Below are 11957 nucleotides of genomic sequence, written 5' to 3' on the forward strand. Positions count from 1 at the left end.
TTTTTCTCCAGTTTTGGGGTCACCCACCTGGCAGGAATGGGATTTAATTTTATCATGATTTTTCCCCTCCTACCATCTCACAATGGCTTCTTCTTTGTCTTTTGATATGGGAGTATCTTTTGTTGGTTCCAGCATTCTCCTGTTGATGGTTGTTAAACAGCTAGTTGTGTTTTTGGTGCTCTCACAGGAGGAGATGAGTGCATGTCCTTCTATTCCGCCATTTTGAACCAGAAGTTATTTTTTCAAATACTTATATTTGGGGATGCTGTATGCATTTTCTCATTCAAGAGTGCAGACTTCAGCAGGAAATAATGTTACATAGAGGGCAAGCTTCAAAAGCAAATCGAATTCTATGGCATTTTTGTAACTGAGACTGTACAGTGTATTTCTAAGTGCCCAAAGCAAGGGCAATATAAGAAGGAAGAACTGCATATGTTAAAGCCACAAGTAGGTAGAAGACTCAGAAATTCTGTGAGGCGGACCATTTTTCCCCTTCGTGTTGATACTTGTATTCCCAGCCTACAAACCCAACTTTGGATCTGAAAGTTTACCAACCAAGCTTTTTTCCTTAAATGTCTACTATTCTCAGAATGGTTTCCAGGACCTGCCCCTGTGTTCATTCACCATTGACTGTCTTAGGCAACAGTGCACCTCTGCTTAGATTAGTCTTACTATAGGCCTGACAGGATCTACGATCCTGAGTACTATTTTTCTTCCTCACAATATTCCCAAATAATGGCACTGGATTCCTGATAGCATTGCTGTACCCGTACCAGGAGATGCCTTTTTTCTCTCTAGGCCATATTTAAGACAAATTATTCACCCTTGATTGCTGCCCAAGTAACAATGACAATATGGAGTATTCCCTTGTTCCCTGAAGCTTTCTGAAGGAAGCTAAAACTCAGAGAGGATTTGAAAAGCATTAAAATGTATTTATCTCTGTCAGTTCAAATGTACTGAAAGAAAGAGAACATTTATGTCCAAGACTACTTCAGGTAAAACTCAAATTCTCTGATCTCTCTAAAGTTTTCACTTCTGTGTGAGAAACCATACTGTCTTTCTTAAACTCATAAGAGATTTAGAATGCTGTAGTCCTTGCAAGCAATCCCAAAATGCTTTAATACTATTTTTTGCATTTTTTTCTTCAGTGGCGATTCAGAATGGATTATAATGAATCAATGCTTCCAACTGCTTCACAAAATATGTCTTTAGAAGAAATCAAAATTATTTCTATGCTTCTCTATAGGCCTAGAAAAAAATCTTATGGGTCCATAATAGGCAATTTTCTGACAAGAAAGTAAATCCACGATTAAATCATCCTAGAGAAATAACTTTCATCTTCATATAAAGACACATAAAAGAGGAAATACCACAGACTTCTTCAGTTACCCCAAATGTTAACAAGCTTTAATCCTTACAAAACTTGGATCAACCCTTGAAAATTTGATTTATAAGTGTGATGGTTAATTTTATGTGTCAACCAGTACTCTTGCCTGGAAAATCCCATAGATGGAGGAGCCTGGTAGGCTGCAGTCCATAGGGTCGCTGAGTCGGACACGACTGAGCAACTTCCCTTTCACTTTTCACTCTCATACACTGGAGAAGGAAATGGCAACCCACTCCAGTGTTCTTGTCTGGAGAATCCCAGGGACGGGGAGCCTGGAGGGCTACCGTCTATGGGGTCATGCAGAGTCAGACACGACTGAAGTGACTCAGCAGCAGCAGCAGCAGCAGCAACTTAACTAGGCCACAGCTATTTGATCAAACATTATTCTATGTATTTCTGTGAAGATATTTTGGGAGGCAATTAACATTCAAATTGATAGACTGAATAGCAGGTTGCTCTTGTTAAGGTAGGTAGGCCTTTTGTAATAAAGAACAATAGAAAAGCTTACCCACAATTAAGAGAGAATTCTCCTGCTTTTCAGACTTTGAGCTGAGACAACAGCTCTTCTTGGTTCTACAGCAGTCTGCTGGACTTCAGACTTGAACTGGGTATCAGCTCCAACAAGGTTGAGCTTGCCAGCCTCCACAGCTGCATGAACCAATTTCACATGTATATATAAAGTCAAGTGGGCCTTAAGAAGTATTACTACAAACAAAGCTAGTGAAGGTAAGGAATTGCAGCTGAGCTATTTCAAATCCTAAAAGATGATGCTGTGAAATTGCTACACTCAATTTGCCAGCAAATATGGAGAACTCAGCAGGGGCAACAGGACTGGAAAAAGTCAATTTTTATTCCAATCCCAAAGAAGCGCCATGCCAAAGAATGTTCAAACTACTGCACAATTGGATTCATTTCACATGCCAATAAGCTCATGCTCAAAATCTTTCAAATTAGACTTCAACAGTACATGAACAGAGAACTTCTAGATGTACCAGCTGGATTTTAAAAAGGCAGAGGAACCAGAGATCATATTACCAACAACCTTTGAATCATAGAAAATGCAAAAGAATTCCAGAAAAATATCCCTTTCAGCTTGATTGACTACATGAAAGCTTTTGACTTTGTGGATAACAACAAAATGTGGAATATTCTTAAAGAGATGGAAATACCAGAACACCTTACCTGCCTCCTGAAAAACCTATATACAGGTCAAGAAGCAACAGTTAGAACTAGACATGGAACAACAGACTGGTTCCAAATTGGGAAAGGAGTACATCAAGGCTGTATATTGTCACTGTGCTTATTTAACTTATATGCAGAATACATCATGCAAAATGCTGGACTAGATGAAGTGCAAGCTGGAACCAAGATTTCTGGGAAAAATATCAATAACCTCAGATATGCAGATGATACCACCCTAATGACAGAAAGTAAAGAGCAACTGAAGTGCCTCTTGATGATAGTGAAACAGGAGAGTGAAAAGCTGGCTTAAAACTCAACATTCAAAGAAATAAGATCATGGCATCTGGTCCCATCACTTCAGGGGATAAAATGGAAACAGTGACAGATTTTATTTTCTTGGGCTCCAAATTCACTGTGGATGGTGTCTGCAGCCACAAAACTAAAAAACACTTGCTCCTGGGGAGAAAAGCTCTGGCAAACCTAGACAATGTATTGAAAAGCAGAGATATCACTTTACCAACAATAATCTGCATAGTCAAAACTATGTTTTTCCAGTAGTCATGTATGGATGTGAGAGTCGGACCATAAAAAAGGTCGAGCACTGAAGAACTGATGCTTTTGAACTGCAGCATTTGAGAAGACTCTTGAGAGTGGACAGCAAGAAATTCAAACCAGTCAATCCTAATGGAAATCAACCCTGAATATTCATTGGAAGAAATGAGGCTGAAGCTGGAAGAAATGAGGCTGAAGCTGACTTGTCAATACTTTGGCCACCTGATGCAAAGAGCCGACTCATTAGAAAAGACTCAGATGCTAGAAAAGATTGAAGGCAGGAGGAGAAGGGGATGACAGAGGATGAGGTGGTTGGATGGCATCGTCGACTCAATGAACATGAGTTTGAGTAAACTCCAGGAGCTGGTGATGGACAGGGTAGCCTGGCTTGCTGCAGTCCATGGGATTGCAAAGAGTCAGACACAACTGAGCAACTGAACAATGATAGGTATCTATAGATAGAGACAGATAGATAGAGACACAGGTCGATAGACAAATAGATATGTATAATAGAGATAGAGATATTTTGTTTGTTCTGTTTCTGTAGAGAATTCTGACTAATATAGGAGGGTAAACAGAATGAATTCAACTTCAGACATGTTGAATTTGTGGCTTCTCTGAGATATTTTATGTACTTAAAATATGTCTCGAACTATTAAGTGTACTTTTTGAGCCAAAAAAGTATCATACATGAAGGCCAAAATTCCAAAACATTGTTCTACCAAAAAATAAGTTTATTTTTTCTAAACTTGGGATGGGCATAATGTTATAAAACCATAGTATTTACTTTAGTTGAAGGTCAAAGGATGAGAGTCACAGACCCTTTTGAATATCTCATGGAAGCCATATCCTCCATCAAGAAAGAAACAAATAGACAACCAACTTTCAGAAAACACAGCACTGAAGCCCACAGGTTGTAGTCTGGCAAGAAGATCACTGCAGTCCAAAAAACATAATGGGAAAATAATAAAAAGCTAACTAAAACTCAAGGTCATTTGAAAGCTTTCAAAGCAGCAGCAATAATTTATATTTTAACACATTTAATAGAACATTTGGATCACATAGAAATATCTAATAATGGTAACATAAATATAATTTTAATTTGAATAAAATACAGCTGCTGCTGCTACTGCTGCTAAATACAGCTGAGTGCTAGGTAACTACTACATGACATTGCTGGGCCTCATATGCATGACTTTAGACCAGAGTTTGCAAACTCCAACCATACGAGGGAAGTGATACATTTGGACTAGCCTCCAGTCAGAGTAACTAATGGGAAAAGACATCAAATCAGTAGCAAGAAGCAGCTCACCTCAATGACAATGAGGCTGTGAGAATCCAACAATGCATGTGACCTAAAAAACAGAGTGGGTTGCTATTCTTACCATTAAGACAATTTCCCCACATTTAGTTCCCATGCAGAAAGCAAAATAAATGTGAGGATGACAAGAGAGGACTGACATTAACATTCTTTCTATCTTTGATTCTGTTCAAGTCAGTTTCCCCTTGCCAGCATGTGACCTCTGGCTGGGGAAGACAAAATAACAGTATGGTCTGTCTGTTGTTTACACCAGGGAACCAGGTGAGTGATAATTGCTTATTCTAGGATATAGACACTTTATTTTCCTCTGTCACAAAGAGGTAATATTTCAGAAAACTGTACTTCAGTGAAATACACAGTATATTTTGACATTTGAGAATCACGGCTTTTCTCTACAAGAATATAGATAATATCCTCTCAAGTGTCTTGGCAGTTGTGTAATCTTAGTGTTTATTTCTAAAATATTTATCAAGAATGAAACATATTGTTACTCAGATGCTTTCACTAGTTGCTGTGGGGTTTTTAAAAATAAGCTTGTGTACAGCTTGTTTCTCTCTTTTGATCCGTTCAGAAAAAAAAAAGTTACTTTTCTTCTTAAGAAACAGTTCAATATTCTTGACTGGTTGCAAGCTACTACTCCAAACTATATTTTACAATATACTAAATAGAATATTAGTCATATAGCAGTAGTGCTTATAGCTTATATTCCATTTTCTAGGTTTTATACCTAGAAGTCCATAAGGTTTTTCTCTTCTGCCTTCTCTAGCCTTCTTTTTACATCTGCCCACCACCAGATGTTATTATTTGACATGGCATTGTATATCATTGCCATGTAGGTGATGTAAAAATTTATGTCCTATTCAAGAAGGGTTGACAAATTCTACTTTCATTTCACAATGGATGAATGCAAATGACTTGGCCTTAATGTTTTAAAAACAAAGTTGTTACTGTTTGGTATTCTTTTTGGCTTGAAAAATGTTTGGCCTTTTGTGCACACACACACACACTGTGTGTGTGTGTGTGTGTGTGTGTATACATTTTTTTCTTTACTTTAATAGTTTGTTTGTTTTACTGCCTTTACAAAGCCTTGGGTTTCAATTCTCCTGTCTGAAGATCAGCATATTAGGCAAATAAGCATCGTTTTAATTTTCATTTTCATTGCTTATCTCCAATGTGTGATTTTTTTTTTTCTCTACAGCACTAAGTTATCAGGCCTCTGATTGATGTACTTGCTGTCCCGTGTACTGATCTGTAACAGAATATCTCATTTGTCTTCACAATTCCATCTTTCATAGACTAAGCCATTTCCAAATGCATCAGATGATATCATTGCAGAGTTAGATATTTACTTCTTTTAAGCCTCAGGCTTCTCTGTACATGAACTATTCTATTTTGTCTAATCTATTTACTTTCATGCATAAAATATATTTTAGATCTTACTTTAAATATTGCATGGAATTGGCAATGTGCTCCTACAAAGTGTTTTGATTTTAAAGTGTTAGTGGATGCTTTAACATCTAAGAAGCACAGGAAGAGGGTGAAGGGCTGAGGCTATAACAGAACCTTCCCTTGTCCTAGCAACCTACTTTGAGCAAGTGCTTGAAATGCTTTTTTAATTGATTCAGATAGAATGGCTTTTGTATGTTATGAAAAATAAGCATCTTCACCAGATACAAGATTGACTTTGAAGTATACGAACCCAGCAATTATATCTTTCAGATTTGACTTAATAATTTGTTTTTCCAACTCTGAATTTCAGTTACAAATATAATAAACCAAGACAAGCATTATTTTGGGCTTTCCTGATGGCTCAAATGGTAAAGAATCTGCCTACCAGGCAGGAGACCTGGGTTCAATCCCTGGATTGGGAAGATTCCCTGGAGAAGGGAACAGCTACCCACTCCAGTATTGTGGCCTGGAGAATTTCATGGACAGAGACACGGCAGGCTACATTCCATCGAATAGCATTATTCTAAGCAGGTAGAGGGATTCAGTCTTGATTTTTAAGATATTATAGTATTCTTGACTTCAGTTAAAATCACAGTACTGGCACTAGCCAAAAATATATTGGCGAACATTTAATTAGCCCGAACTGTTTCCATAGCCATCTCCTCCAAATTAAAGGATTAGTTAATGAAAAAGAAAAGACAGGTTATAAAGGAAATGAGTTTAGTTTGAGAAGTTGTGCTGGAGAACTCGATCTCAGATCGAGTCATCATGAGGTGAAACCACTGAGCTTTCTTTAATGCTGAGAATCTGAAGGTAGATCTGCACCTGCTTCCTGGTCAGTTCCAGGGATGCTGCATGTTTCATGAGGAAGCTGCTCTACCTCTCACAGCATGGCAGGACTAGGTATCAATACGAGCATGACTGGTGGGTCTAGGAATTGGGGAGCAGGAGAAAACCTCCTGAGATTCTTGTGGCACCAGAGTGGAATAGGAGAGCATCTGAAAGTTTTATGCGACTCTCCTAAAAGATAAGAAATGTTGCCCCAAGTGTAACCCTCAGGTTCAAAAGTGGTCTAATAGACAAAGCACTGGTTGATTCAGTATGGACCTGCCTGTCAGATGTCAGAAAAGGAGAGACTATATATAATGTATGCTCAGTCGCTCAGTCATGTCCACCTCTGCAGCTCCCACCAGACTCCTTTGTCCATGGGATTCTCTAGGCAAGAATACTGGAGGGTGGTCATTTCCTGCTCCAGGGGATCTTCTTGTCCCAAAGATTGAATCCTCTCCTCCTGCATCTTCTGTATTGGTAGGCAGATTCTTTACCACTGAGCCACCTGGGAAGCCTATTATATATAATGGCCTAATGGAAAAAGACTACACATCAGTAACTAGATCTTGCCATAGGACTTTGATTAAGATCTAAAAAGATACTTTTTCTTCTCAAAGGTGATGAACTTGTACATCCCCCCCCCCTTTCCACTTTAACTGTTTAAACTTAAATGACTGATGAAGTTATTCCACTAAGTTTACCTAAAAGTGACTAAATGAAATTTTCCTATTTTACTTAAGAAACACACTGTCACATACTGTTGTTAAGAGCTCAGATTCAGAAACAAGGTCTGATAGGTTCAAATCCTAGCTTTGCCTGAGATCTGTGACATTAGACAAGTCACATTATCTCTCTGAGTCTCTGTTTCCTCATATACAAATTGGTGTGAAATAGTGATTTACTTATACTATTGTGAGAATTAAATGAGTCACACATATGCTTAGAAAAGTACCTATGGCAACTACTGTATATATGTAGTATGTATATAGTATATATATATATATATATATATATATATATATATATATATATTAGTTGCCATAGTAGTATATATAATGTATATATATTGTGTAATGTATGTAGTATATATATAATGTATATATATTATATAATGTATGTATATTATATATATATACATAATAGTAGTATTATATATATATAATCAATGTCATCATTACTCATCAGATAGAATGGTGCTGAAGCTAGAAATTACTGTTAAAAAGTGTATTTTTTGCAGACCAAGTTTGGCCTTGTAAATTAAACATGTAAATGCTACATAGTGATATTAGTATTATAGAATTTTAGAGAAGAAATAGCATTAAAGATTATTTAGTTCAAGACTTATTTTTAAAGACAAGGTGAATGATATATAGAAAGGTTGGATAATGGCTATAGAGCTAATAAATCTCAGAACTGGAATTCAAACCCAGGTCATTCAACATGCCAGGTACTACACTGTATTTGAAAATGCAACAGTATGCGAGGCCCACATAGAGTTTACAACATACCAGGAAAGATAGCTGGAAAAGCAATAGCATGTTACAATGGGAGAAATTTGTGGTACGCTATTCCTAGAAGCCAAGCAAGGCTTTCAAAGAAAGTGACTTGAAGCTGAAATCTACCTGAGAAGTGGGAGTTAGACGGACAAAGGGGTAGAATTAAAATACTTAAGGTCAAAGGTGAGCTGTGAAAGTGGCTTCAGAGTTGAGAAAAAGCACAATTTATTCTAAGAGTTGATGTAGATTTTATATATTTTAGCAAAGAATGTAGGAAAGTGGGGTGAACAGAAGTAGTAATAGGGTGAGATTCTTTAGTGATATTGTAAACTATGGTTTGCAGCATATTAAAAAGCAGAGACATTACTTTGTCAACAAAGGTCCATCTAGTCAAGTTTTTCCAGTAGTCATGTATGGATGTGAGAGTTGGACTATAAAGAAAGCTGAGAGCAGAAGAATGGATGCTTTTGAACTGTGGTGTTGGAGAAGACTCTTGAGAGTCCCTTGGACTGCAAGGAGATCCAACCAGTCCATCCTAAAGGAAATCAGTCCTGGGTGTTCATTTCAAGGACTGATTTTGAGGCTGAAACTCCAAAATTTTGGCCACCTGATATAAAGAACTGACTCATTTGAAAAGGCCCTAATATTGGGAAAGATTGAAGGCAGGAGGAGAAAGGGGACAACAGAGGATGAAATGATTAGATGGCATCACCGACTCAATGGACATGAGTCTGGTTAAACTCCAGGAGTTGGTGATGGATCGGGAGGCCTGGTATGCTGCGGTTCATGGGTTCACAAAGATCTGGACAGGACTGAGCAACTGAACTGAACTGAACTGAAACTATGGTAAGAAATTTGGGCTTAATCCTAAAGGCAAGGAAAAGTATCAGAGCTTTTAAGCAGAGAGTCAAAATAGATTTTCACTGTAGGAGGCTTTTTCTAAAACCATAAGAGAAGAGACTGGAAAGAAAAGATGAATCAGGGAGACCATTTAAGGGACAGTTGCACTTAAGAAAGAAAGCTAGATCTTCTATTTTAAAATTCTTTGTTCTTTTGAAGGCTATCATTGTAGAAAGCAAGAAAAAAAATTGAATGAGGAAAATAAAGAAACTATAATACTATTTTTGCTCCCCTTAATAGATCTTCAAGCCTTTTCATATAGATCATAGATTGCTAGAGTGAGAAATGACCTTGAGAAAACCAGCCTTTAAATTGTAGAGACAGGATACATGTCTTTCCCACATTCTATTAAATGGCAGAGTCAAAACTAAACCACAGATCTAACCTGCCAGCCTATCCCTTCCACCACAACATACTGAAATAAACTCCCTAGAAAGAAGACAGAACCACAGCAGTTATCCAGGGACAAAAAAAACCAGAATCCCGAGCAGACTATCCTGAAAAGAGAAGATTTAACAAGCCCTGGTGTCCCAGCCATTTGCCAGAGCCTATGAAAAGTTGTTTCTCTGGAGGCTTTTGCCCTGAGTTTTGTCATATGGTCCTCTCCCCTCACAAGAAAATTCTCAGCTAAAATTACTTAAGATTAAATCTCAGTAAATAATGTAGTTCAACCTCAGTATGAAAAAATAGTCTAATAATACATTTATTATAGACAACCATAATGAGTTACCAATTGCTCTCAATCTAATTGGTAAGTAGTTCCAATGGTTAGGGAGAAAATTATATTAAGCTGAAGTCTTCCTGCTTATAATTTCTCCTAACTGGTCTGATGTCTTCCAAGTGCCTTCAATGCATCTTGTCAATAAGCAGGAAGGAATTAAGAAAACTCTGCCTCTTACAGCCTGCAAAACCAAGCTTTGGCTCATCTACCAGTTCAGCAGAAAACATTGGGGGTTGAGCCTGGATTTGGCAAATGAGCTCAGTTAATTCAGTTCACTTTAGGAGCATATTTTTTATTTAAAATAATCCAGTTCTCTAAGTGTGCTTCCCTGGTGGCTCAGATGGTAAAGAATCTACCTGCAATGCAGGAGACCTGGGTTCAATCCCTGGATCTGGAAGATCCCCTGGAGAAGGAAATGGGAACCACTCCAGTATTCTTACCTAGAGAATTCCGTGGACAGAGGAGCCTAGCAGGTACAGTCCATGGGGTCCCTGAAGAGTCAGACACAACTGAGCAACTTTCATTTTCATTTTCTTTCAGTTTTCTAATAGAGACTGTTTAAAATATGAGCAATAAAGACATTAAATGCCCCAGAGTCACAGGAAACACATTCAGAGACAAGGCCTGGAAGCACATAGCAGTGACAACTAAGCCAGTACCTGCTCCACTGCAACCCTTGGTTCTCTGAAGCCTTTCTGGAAGTTGGCAGCACCTCAGGTAGCCAAGGTAGGTTGTATGTGCTTCAGTCATGTCTGACTGACACCCTATGAACTATAGCCCTCCAGGTTCCTCTGTCCATGTGATTTTCCAGGCAAGAATATTAGAGTTAATTACCATGCCCTTCTCCAGGGGATCTTCCTGACCCAGAGATCAAACCCATGTCTACTGCATTGGCAGGGAGAATCTTTACCACTAGTGCCACCTGGGAAGGTTGCTTGTACCATTAGCCTAATAGGACCAAGACAGAACCAGCATGATAGTGACACAGTGACAAAATTCCCATATATTGTAGAACTGCATTCAACTTGAGGCTTGGTTGGGATTTATAAACACCCACCTCTTTTACTGAGTCCCCAAATCCTGCTCATCCCTGCAATAAATAAGCTTCCATTAAACCTGGATGTCAAGGGAAAAGATTCAAATCTAAGATCCTCTACAGATCATGCAAGTTTGGGTGTTCTCTTAGGAGAATGTCAAAATCTAAAATAAACTTGCCTTAAAACCCCAAACACTTTTCTTAAAACAGGAATAGTCTTTAGCCAAAGGACTATTTACCATAATGGAAATACTGTTATAAATATTGGCAAATTTTTAATCCAAAAAAACCAAATACTTTATTGACAGTTATTGCTGGATTCAATATTCAATCCTCAGGATAGAGCCAGGAAAAAAGGATTTCAGAGACTAGTGTTCCAATGGTGAATAACAAAGGAATCTATAATCCCTGACCTCCACAGCTCCAAGAGTTTACTTGATCGATTTTAGTTTTTATACAAATAATGTAGTGACACACAAAATGATTCCAGAATATTCATTTGCTAGTCTAAGCATTTGACAGCAAGGAGATCAAACCAGTCAATCCTAAAGGAAACCAATCCTGAATATTCATTGGAAGGACTGAGGCTGAAGCTGAAGCTCCAATACTTTGGCCGGCTGTTGTGAAGAGCCAACTCATTCGAAAAGACCCTGATGCTAGGAAAGATTGAAGGCAGGAAGAAAAGGGGGTGACAGAGGTTAAGATATTTGGATGGCATCATCAATTCAATGGATATGAGTTTGAGCAAACTCCAGGAAATAGTGAAGGACAGGGAAACCTGTGTGCTGCAGTCCATGGGATTGCAAAGAGTTGGACACAAATGAGTGACTGAACAACAGCAAATGCTATCGTGTGTGTGTGTGTCTCTGTGTCTGTGTGTCTGTGTGCACGTGCACAGACATATGCAGGGACTAAGCACTAGGATTTGCCACATTTCTGGGACAAAAGATATCAAGTTTTTTCCCAGTCCACCCTGGATAATACCCAGTTCAGTTCACAATGATTAGGTTCAGCTGATAGCTCCTCGAGGATCATTAGCTCTTCTATCCAAAACGTAATAGAGGGGGCTATTGTTTCCAATT

Source organism: Budorcas taxicolor, chromosome 12 (assembly GCF_023091745.1).
Source record: "Budorcas taxicolor isolate Tak-1 chromosome 12, Takin1.1, whole genome shotgun sequence".
Classification (NCBI taxonomy): Eukaryota; Metazoa; Chordata; class Mammalia; order Artiodactyla; family Bovidae; genus Budorcas; species Budorcas taxicolor.